This window comes from Ipomoea nil, unplaced genomic scaffold (assembly GCF_001879475.1).
Source record: "Ipomoea nil cultivar Tokyo-kokei standard unplaced genomic scaffold, Asagao_1.1 scaffold1694, whole genome shotgun sequence".
Lineage (NCBI taxonomy): Eukaryota > Viridiplantae > Streptophyta > Magnoliopsida > Solanales > Convolvulaceae > Ipomoea > Ipomoea nil.
Window position 1 is genome coordinate 177441 of NW_017618122.1, and position 10941 is coordinate 188381.

Here is a 10941-nt window from a genome sequence, read left to right on the forward strand (position 1 = left end):
GGGCATTTGGTCTAGTGGTATGATTCTCGCTTAGGGTGCGAGAGGTCTTAAGTTCAATTCTTGGAATGCCCCTATTACTTCCTGCATTAATAATATACATAACTTGACAGTAGATACTATTGCGATTTTTCAAAATTGATCATCGTCTTTTAATTTGGACAAAATAGACCCTTGACTATGATATAGTGTCATTACATGACAGTAGATATAAGAGTTAATTCCAACAATGGTCCTCCGTTCCAAAATTGGTATTCGTATTTTAATTTGGAAAAAATAGACCATACTTATCATATAGTGTCATTACATGACTTGACGGTAGATATAAGAGTTAATTCCAGTAATGGTCCTCCGACTATTGCGATTTTCCAAAATAATTCATCGTCTTTTAATTTGGACAAAATAGACCCTTGACTATCATATAGTGTCATTACATGTCAGTAGATATAAGAATTATTTCCAACAATGGTCCTCCGACCATTGCGATTTTCCAAAATTAGTCATCGTCTTTTAACTTGGACAAAATAGACCCTTGACTATCAGATTTGTTCCAGCAATGGTCTTTCCGTTATATATAAGAGTTAATTCCAGCAACGGTCCTCCGACTATTGCGATTTTCCAAAATTAGTCATCGTCTTTTAATTTAGACAAAATAGACCCTAGACTTTCAGATTTGTTCCAGCAATGGTCATTCCGTTAAGCATCAGTTTAATTAGTTTGCGTTATGTAGAGGGGTAGAGTGGTATTCAAGTCATTTCCTCTTGTTGAATTACGTATCAGCACATCGCTACTCTCCCTTCGAATCACCTCCACGAACCTCCGGCCACAAAGCGCGATACAGCTCCGCAACGAATTCAGTCTGAGCGAGCATGGAGAGCCAGGTGACGCAAAACTCCACTTATTCTTGCTAGCTAACGATTCTTCATTTGGAAGATGTTCCCAAAGACATTTCTGTTCAATTCCGATAGAGCTTTTTCCATTCGAATTTTATTATATTTAACTCAAGATATTCATCTTTATTCCACATTTGTTTTACAAAAGGCTGAAAATTAGGGTGAGTGGTCCACGTGATACTAAACCTGAAGCCAACACTCCTTGACTCTGCTTGGGCGAACTAGTTCTTATAAGTAGAGGAGAATGATTAGATCCTACCATTGGTAAGTGATCTACTGTGACATCTGGGAATTTTAGCTTCCAATCAATGTTACAGAGTGCTCTGTCACGACGTGCTACATTGAAAGTTGAAGTATTGACACCTCTCATCCACATAAACCGTTTACCTATGAATCGTAATTCCACCAAACCTTCCCATAAAATCCATTCATTGAATTCCGAGCAGCTCAAAGAGGATAAATTGTCTGAGTTGCTCACCTCGTCTTGACATGTGACAGTGTTAAAAACTCTAGCCACGAGCCGTGGGTAGGATGATAGGCAGGATAAGTCTGAGAACAACTTCCTTCGCAAGTAGTGATTCGGGCTGCCATAAACTACTGAAAAAATCCAAGAGCCTGTGGTCCTGTTACCCACCAGCAAAGTGATGAATCAAGGGTGAGTACCGAGAATGTCAATATTCAAAGAATTTTTCCAAATTATCCTGTTTTTACTAGAGTGTGGGCATTTGGTCTAGTGGTATGATTCTTGCTTAGGGTGTGAGAGGTCTCGAGTTCAATTCTCAGAATGCCCTTATTACTTTCTGCATTAATAATAAGTTCATATTATTGCTATATTTCAAAATTGGTCATCGGCTTTTAATTCATATAGTGTCATTACATGACTTGACAGTAGATACTATTGCGATTTTTCAAAATTGATCATCGTCTTTTAATTTGGACAAAATAGACCCTTGACTATGATATAGTGTCATTACATGACAGTAGATATAAGAGTTAATTCCAACAATGGTCCTCCGTTCCAAAATTGGTATTCGTATTTTAATTTTGAAAAAATAGACCATACTTATCATATAGTGTCATTACATGACTTGACGGTAGATATAAGAGTTAATTCCAGTAATGGTCCTCCGACTATTGCGATTTTCCAAAATAATTCATCGTCTATTAATTTGGACAAAATAGACCCTTGACTATCATATAGTGTCATTACATGTCAGTAGATATAAGAATTATTTCCAACAATGGTCCTCCGACCATTGCGATTTTCCAAAATTAGTCATCGTCTTTTAGCTTGGACAAAATAGACCCTTGACTATTAGATTTGTTCCAGCAATGGTCCTTCCGTTATATATAAGAGTTAATTCCAGCAACGGTCCTCCGACTATTGCGATTTTCCAAAATTAGACATCGTCTTTTAATTTAGACAAAATAGACCCTAGGCTTTCAGATTTGTTCCAGCAATGGTCATTCCGTTAAGCATCAGTTTAATTAGTTTGCGTTATGTAGAGGGGTAGAGTGGTATTCAAGTCATTTCCTCTTGTTGAATTACGTATCAGCACATCGCTACTCTCCCTTCGAATCACCTCCACGAACCTCCGGCCACAAAGCGCGATACAGCTCCGCAACGAATTCAGTCTGAGCGAGCATGGAGAGCCAGGTGACGCAAAACTCCACTTATTCTTGCGAGCAAATGATTCTTCCTTTGGAAGATGTTCCCAATGACATTTCTATTCCATTCCGATAGAGCTTTTTCCATTCGACTTTTATTATATTTAACTCAAGACATTCATATTTATTCCAGATTTGTTGTACAAAAGGCTGAAAATTAGGGTGAGTGGTCCATGTGATACTGAACCTGAAGCCAACACTCCTTGACTCTGCTTGGGCGAACTAGTTGTTATAAGTAGAGGAGAATGATCAGATCCTACCGTTGGTAAGTGATCTACTGTGACATATGCGAATTTTAGCTTCCAATCAAAGTTACTGAGTGCTCTGTCAAGACGTGCTACTTTGAAAGTTGAAGTATTGACACCTCTCATCCATGTAAACTGTTTACCTGTGAATCCTAAGTCCACCAAACCTTCCCATAAAATCCATTCATTGAATTCCGAGCAGCTCAAAGAGGATAAATTGTCTGAGTTGCTCACCTCGTCTTGACATGTGACAGTGTTAAAAACTCTAGCCACGAGCCGTGGGTAGGATGATAGGCAGGATAAGTCTGAGAACAACTTCCTTCGCAAGTAGTGATTCGGGCTGCCATAAACTACTGAAAAAATCCAAGAGCCTGTGGTCCTGTTACCCACCAGCAAAGTGATGAATCGAGGGTGAGTACCGAGAATGTCAATATTCAAAGAATTTTTCCAAATTATCCTGTTTTTGCTAGAGTGTGGGCATTTGGTCTAGTGGTATGATTCTTGCTTAGGGTGTGAGAGGTCTCGAGTTCAATTCTCAGAATGCCCCTATTATTTTCTGCATTAATAATAAGTTCATATTATTGCTATATTTCAAAATTGGTCATCGGCTTTTAATTCATATAGTGTCATTACATGACTTGACAGTAGATACTATTGCGATTTTTCAAAATTGATCATCGTCTTTTAATTTGGACAAAATAGACCCTTGACTATGATATAGTGTCATTACATGACAGTAGATATAAGAGTTAATTCCAACAATGGTCCTCCGTTCCAAAATTGGTATTCGTATTTTAATTTTGAAAAAATATACCATACTTATCATATAGTGTCATTACATGACTTGACGGTAGATATAAGAGTTAATTCCAGTAATGGTCCTCCGACTATTGCGATTTTCCAAAATAATTCATCGTCTATTAATTTGGACAAAATAGACCCTTGACTATCATATAGTGTCATTACAGTGATGAATCGAGGGTGAGTACCGAGAATGTTAATATTCAAAGAATTTTTCCAAAGAATCCTGTTTTTATTAGAGTGTGGGCATTTGGTCTAGTGGTATGATTCTCGCTTAGGGTGCGAGAGGTCCCGAGTTCAATTCTCGGAATGCCCCTATTACTTTCTGCATTAATAATATAGTTCATATTATTGCTATATTTCAAAATTGGTCATCGGCTTTTAATTTAGATAAAATAGATACTTAACTATCATATAGTGTCATTACATGACAGTAGATATGTGAGTTAAATCCAGCAATGGTCCTCAATTCCAAAATTGGTCATCGTCTTTCAATTTGGAAAAAATAGACCCTACTTTTCATATAGTGTCATTTCATGACTTCACAGTAGATATAAGAGTTAATTCAAGCAATGGTGCTCCGACTATTGCGACTTTTAAAAATTATTCATCGTCTTTTAATTTTGACAAAATAGACCCTTGACTATCATATAGTGTCATTACATGACAGTAGATATAAGAGTTAATTCCAGCAATGGTCCTCCGACCATTGCGATTTTCCAAAATTAGTCATCATCTTTTAATTTGGACAAAATAGGCCCTTGACTATCAGATTTGTTCCAGCAATGGTCATCCCGTTAAGCATCAGTTTAATTAGTTGGCATTAAGTAGAGGGGTAGAGTGGTATTCAAGTCATTTCCTCTTGTTGAATTACGTATCAGCACATCGCTACTCTCCCTTCGAATCGCCTCAACGAACCTCCGGCCACAAAGCGAGATACAGCTCAGCAACGATTTTAGTTTGAGCGAGCACGGAGAGCCAGGAGACGCAAAACTCGACTTATTCTTGCTCGCAAACGATTCTTCCTTTGGAAGATAATCCCAAAGAGATTTCTGTTCCATTCCGATAGAGCTTTTGCCATTCGACTTTTTTTATATTTAACTCAAGATATTCATCTTCATTCCAGATTTGTTGTACAAAAGGCTGAAAATTAGGGTGAGTGGTGCATGTGATACTGAACCTGAAGCCAACACTACTTGTCTCTGCTTGGGCGAACTAGAACTTATAAGTATAGGAGATTGATTAGATCCTACCATTGGTAAGTGATCTACTGTGACATCTGGGAATTTTAGCTTCCAATCAATGTTACTGAATGCCCTGTCAAGACGTGCTCCTTTAAATGTTGAAGTATTGACACCTCTCATCCCCGTAAACTGTTTACCTGTGAGTCCTAACTCCACCAAACCTTCCCATAAAATCCATTCATTGATTTACGAACACATCGAAGAGGATAAATTTTCTGAGTTGCTCACCTCTTCTTGACATGTGACAGTGTTAAAAACTCTAGCCACGAGCCTGTGGTCCTGATACTCTCCAGCAAAGTGATGAATCGAGGGTGAGTACAGAGAATGTCAATATTCAAAGAATTTTTACAAAGAATCCAGTTTTTACTAGAGTTTGGGCATTTGGTCTAGTGGTATTTCTCGCTTAGTGTGTGAGAAGTCTCAAGTGGTCATCGTCTTTTAATTTGTACAAAATAGACCCTTGACTATCATATAGTGTCATTACATGGCAATAAATATATGAGTTAATTCTAGCAATAGTCCTCCGTTCCAAAATTGGTCATAGTTTTTTATTTGGGAAAAAATAGACCCTACTTATCATATAGTGTCATTACATGACTTGACAGTAGATATAAGAGTTAATTCCAGCAATGGTGCTCCGACTATTGCGATTTTTAAAAATTATTCATCGTCTTTTAATTTTGACAAAATAGACCCTTGAATCTCATATAGTGTCATTACATGACAGTAGATATAACAGTTAATTCCAGCAATGGTCCACCGACCATTACGATTTTCCAAAATTAGTCATCGTATTTTAACTTGGACAAAATAGACCATTGACTATCATATTTGTTCCAGCAATGGTTCTTCCGTTATATATAAGATTTAATTCCAGCAATGGTCCTCCGACTATTGCGATTTTCCAAAATTAGTCATCGTCTTTTAATTTGGACAAAATAGACCCTTGACTTTCAGATTTGTTCCAGCAATGGTCATCCCGTTAAGCATAAGTTTAATTAGTTGGCGTTATGTATAGGGGTAGAGTGGTATTCAAGTCATTTCCTCTTGTTGAATTACGTATCAGCACATTGCTACTCTCCCTTCGAATCGCCTCCACGAACCACCAGCCACAATGCGCGATACAGCTTAGCAACGAATTCAGTCTGAGCGAGCATGGAGAGCCAGGTGACGCAAAACTCCACTTATTCTTTCTAGCAAACGATTCTTCCTTTGGAAGATGTTCCCAAAGACATTTCTGTTCCACTCCAATAGAGATTTTTCCATTCGACTTTTATTATATTTAACTCAAGCTATTCATTTTTATTCCAGATTTGTTGTTCAAAAGGCTGAAAATTTGGGTGAGTGGTCCATGTGATACTGAACCTGAAGCCAACACTCCTTGACTCTGCTTGGGCGAACTTGTTCTTATAAGTAGAGCAGAACGATCAGATCCTACCATTGGTAAGTGATCTACTGCGACATCTGGGAATTTTAGCTTCTAATCAATGTTATTGAGTGCTCTGTCAAGACGTGTTAGTTTGAAAGTAGAAGTATTGACTCCTCTCATCCACGTAAACTGTTTACCTGTTAATCCTAAGTCCACCAAACCTTCCCATAAAATCCATTCATTGAATTCTGAGCAGCTCGAAGAGGATAAATTGTCTGAGTTGCTCACCTCGTCTTGACATGTGACAGTGTTAAAAACTCTTGCCACGAGCCATGGGTAGGATGATAGGCAGGATAAGTCTGAGAACAACTTCCTTCGCAAGTAGTGATTCGGGCTGCCATAAACTACTGAAAAAATCCAAGATCCTGTGGTCCTGTTACCTACCAGCAAAGTGATGAATCGAGGGTGAGTACCGAGAATGTCAATATTCAAAGAATTTTTACAAAGAATCCTATTTTTACTAGAGTGTGGGCATTTGGTCTAGTGGTATGATTCTCGCTTAGGGTGTGAGAGGTCCCGAGTTCAATTCTTAGAATGCCCATCTTACCTTTTGCATTAATATAGTCCATACTATTGCGATTTTTAGAAATTGGTCATCGTCTTTTAATTTGGACAAAATAGACCCTTGACTATCATATAGTGTCATTACATGACAGTAGATATATGAATTAATTCTAGCAATAGTCCTCCGTTCCAAAATTGGTCATCGTCTTTCATTTGGGAAAAAATAGACTCTACTTATCATATAGTGTCATTACATGACTTGATAGTAGATATAAGAGTTAATTGCAGCAATGGTGCTCCGACTATTGCGATTTTTCAAAATTATTCATCTACTTTTAATTTTGACAAAATAGACCCTTGACTATCATATAGTGTCATTACATGACAGTAGATATAAGAGTTAATTCCTGCAATGGTCCCCCGACCATTGCGATTTTCCAAAATTAGTAATCGTCTTTTAACTGGGCAAAATAGACCCTTGACTTTCAGATTTGTTCCAGCAATGATCATAGTGATGAATCGAGGGTGAGTACAGAGAATGTCAATATTCAAAGAATTTTTCCAAAGAATCCTATTTTTGCAAGAGTGTGGGCATTTGGTCTAGTGGTATGATTCTCGCTTAGGGTGCGAGAGGTCCTGAGTTTAGTTCTCGAAATGCCCCTATTAATTTTTGCATTAATATAGTCCATATTATTGCTATTTTTCAAAATTGGTCATCGTCTTTTAATTTGGACAAAATAGACCCTTAACTATCATATAGTGTCATTACATGACAGTAGATATGTGAGTTAATTCCAGCAATGGTCCTCCGTTCCAAAATTGGTCATCGTCTTTCAATTTGGAAAAAATAGACCCTACTTATGATACAGTAGATATAAGAGTTAATTCTAGCAATGGTGCTCCGACTATTGCGATTTTTAAAAATTATTCATCGTCTTTTAATTTTGACAAAATAGACCCTTGACTCTCATATTGTGTCATTACACGCCAGTAGATATAAGAGTTAATTCCAGCAATGGTCCTCTGACCATTACAATTTTCCAAAATTAGTCATCGTCTTTTAACTTGGACAAAATAGACCCTTGACTATCAGATTTGTTCCAGCAATGGTCCTTCCGTTATATATAAGATTTAATTCCAGCAACGGTCCTCTGACTATTGCGATTTTCCAAAATTAGTCATCGTCTTTTAATTTGGACAAAAAAAAAACCCTTGACTTTCAGATTTGTTCCAGCAATGGTCATCCCGGTAAGCATCAGTTTAATTAGTTGGTGTTAAGTAGAGGGGTAGAGTGGTATTCAAGTCATTTCCTCTTGTTGAATTACGTATCAGCACATCGCTACTCTCCCTTCGAATCGCCTCCACGAACCTCCAGCCACAAAGCGCGATACAGCTCAGCAACGAATTCAGTCTGAGCGAACACGGATAGCCAGGAGACGCAAAACTCCACTTATTCTTGGTAGCAAACGATTCTTCCTTTGGAAGATGTTCCCAAAGACATTTATGTTCCATTCCGATAGTGTTTTTTCCATTCGACTTTTATTATATTTAACTCAAGATATTCATCTTTATTCTAGATTTGTTGAAAAAAGGCTGAAAATTAGGGTGAGTGGGCCATGTGATATTGAACCTAAAGCCAACACTCCTTGTCTCTGCTTGGGCGGACTAGTTCTTATAAGTAGGGGGATAATGATCAGAACCAACCATTGGTAAGTGATCTACTGTGATATCTGGGAATTTTAGCTTCCAATCAATGTTACTGACTGCTCTGTTAAGACGTGCTCCTTTGAAAGTTGAAGTATTGACACCTCTCATCCACATAAACTGTTCACCTGTGAATCCTAAGTCCACCAAACTTTCCCATAAAATCCATTCATTGAATTCCGAGCACCTCGAAAAGGATAAATTGTCTGAGTTGCCCACTTCGTCATGACATGTGACAAAGTTAAAAACTCTAGCCACGAGCCACGGGTAGGATCATAGGCAGGATAAGTCTGAGAACAACTTCCTTTGCAAGAAGTGATTCGGGCTTCCATAAACTACTGAAAAAATCCAAGAGCCTGTGGTCCTGTTAACCCACCAGCAAAGTAATGAATCGAGGGCGAGTACCGAGAATGTCAATATTCAAAGAATTTTTCCAAAGAATCCTGTTTTTACTAAAGTGTGGGCATTTGGTCTAGTGGTATGATTCTCGCTTAGAGTGTGAGAGGTCCTGAGTTCAGTTCTCGAAATGCCCATATTAATTTCTGCATTAATATAGTCCATATTATTGCGATTTTTCAAAATTGGTCATCGTCTTTTAATTTGAACAAAATAGACCCTTAACTATCATATAGTGTCATTACATGACAGTAGATATGTGTGTTAATTCCAGCAATGGTCCTCCGTTCCAAAATTGGTCATCGTCTTTCAATTTGGAAAAAATAGACCCTACTTATGATACAGTAGATATAAGAGTTAATTCTAGCAATGGTGCTCCGACTATTGCGATTTTTAAAAATTATTCATCGTCTTTTAATTTTGACAAAATAGACCCTTGACTCTCATATTGTGTCATTACACGCCAGTAGATATAAGAGTTAATTCCAGCAATGGTCCTCTGACCATTACAATTTTCCAAAATTAGTCATCGTCTTTTAACTTGGACAAAATAGACCCTTGACTATCAGATTTGTTCCAGCAATGGTCCTTCCGTTATATATAAGATTTAATTCCAGCAACGGTCCTCTGACTATTGCGATTTTCCAAAATTAGTCATCGTCTTTTAATTTGGACAAAAAAAAAACCCTTGACTTTCAGATTTGTTCCAGCAATGGTCATCCCGGTAAGCATCAGTTTAATTAGTTGGTGTTAAGTAGAGGGGTAGAGTGGTATTCAAGTCATTTCCTCTTGTTGAATTACGTATCAGCACATCGCTACTCTCCCTTCGAATCGCCTCCACGAACCTCCAGCCACAAAGCGCGATACAGCTCAGCAACGAATTCAGTCTGAGCGAACACGGATAGCCAGGAGACGCAAAACTCCACTTATTCTTGGTAGCAAACGATTCTTCCTTTGGAAGATGTTCCCAAAGACATTTATGTTCCATTCCGATAGTGTTTTTTCCATTCGACTTTTATTATATTTAACTCAAGATATTCATCTTTATTCTAGATTTGTTGAAAAAAGGCTGAAAATTAGGGTGAGTGGGCCATGTGATATTGAACCTAAAGCCAACACTCCTTGTCTCTGCTTGGGCGGACTAGTTCTTATAAGTAGGGGGATAATGATCAGAACCAACCATTGGTAAGTGATCTACTGTGATATCTGGGAATTTTAGCTTCCAATCAATGTTACTGACTGCTCTGTTAAGACGTGCTCCTTTGAAAGTTGAAGTATTGACACCTCTCATCCACATAAACTGTTCACCTGTGAATCCTAAGTCCACCAAACTTTCCCATAAAATCCATTCATTGAATTCCGAGCACCTCGAAAAGGATAAATTGTCTGAGTTGCCCACTTCGTCATGACATGTGACAAAGTTAAAAACTCTAGCCACGAGCCACGGGTAGGATCATAGGCAGGATAAGTCTGAGAACAACTTCCTTTGCAAGAAGTGATTCGGGCTTCCATAAACTACTGAAAAAATCCAAGAGCCTGTGGTCCTGTTAACCCACCAGCAAAGTAATGAATCGAGGGCGAGTACCGAGAATGTCAATATTCAAAGAATTTTTCCAAAGAATCCTGTTTTTACTAAAGTGTGGGCATTTGGTCTAGTGGTATGATTCTCGCTTAGAGTGCGAGAGGTCCTGAGTTCAGTTCTCGAAATGCCCATATTAATTTCTGCATTAATATAGTCCATATTATTGCGATTTTTCAAAATTGGTCATCGTCTTTTAATTTGAACAAAATAGACCCTTAACTATCATATAGTGTCATTACATGACAGTAGATATGTGTGTTAATTCCAGCAATGGTCCTCCGTTCCAAAATTGGTCATCGTCTTTCAATTTGGAAAAAATAGACCCTACTTATGATACAGTAGATATAAGAGTTAATTCTAGCAATGGTGCTCCGACTATTGCGATTTTTAAAAATTATTCATCGTCTTTTAATTTTGACAAAATAGACCCTTGACTCTCATATAGTGTCATTACACGCCAGTAGATATAAGAGTTAAT

The 10941-nt window shown here is 37.8% G+C and overlaps 4 non-coding genes across 4 annotated transcripts; all 4 read left to right on the top strand.

Moving 5' to 3' along the window:
• Positions 1-72, top strand: TRNAP-AGG. The gene has a single exon. It is a non-coding gene; the product is annotated as a tRNA-Pro (tRNA).
• Positions 73-3848: 3776 nt separating this feature from the next.
• Positions 3849-3920, top strand: TRNAP-AGG. The gene has a single exon. It is a non-coding gene; the product is annotated as a tRNA-Pro (tRNA).
• A 2826-nt stretch (positions 3921-6746) lies between these two features.
• On the top strand, positions 6747-6818 carry TRNAP-AGG. Its single transcript has one exon. It is a non-coding gene; the product is annotated as a tRNA-Pro (tRNA).
• Positions 6819-10522: 3704 nt separating this feature from the next.
• TRNAS-AGA lies at positions 10523-10594 on the top strand. The gene has a single exon. It is a non-coding gene; the product is annotated as a tRNA-Ser (tRNA).
• The last annotated feature ends 347 nt before the right edge of the window (positions 10595-10941 follow it).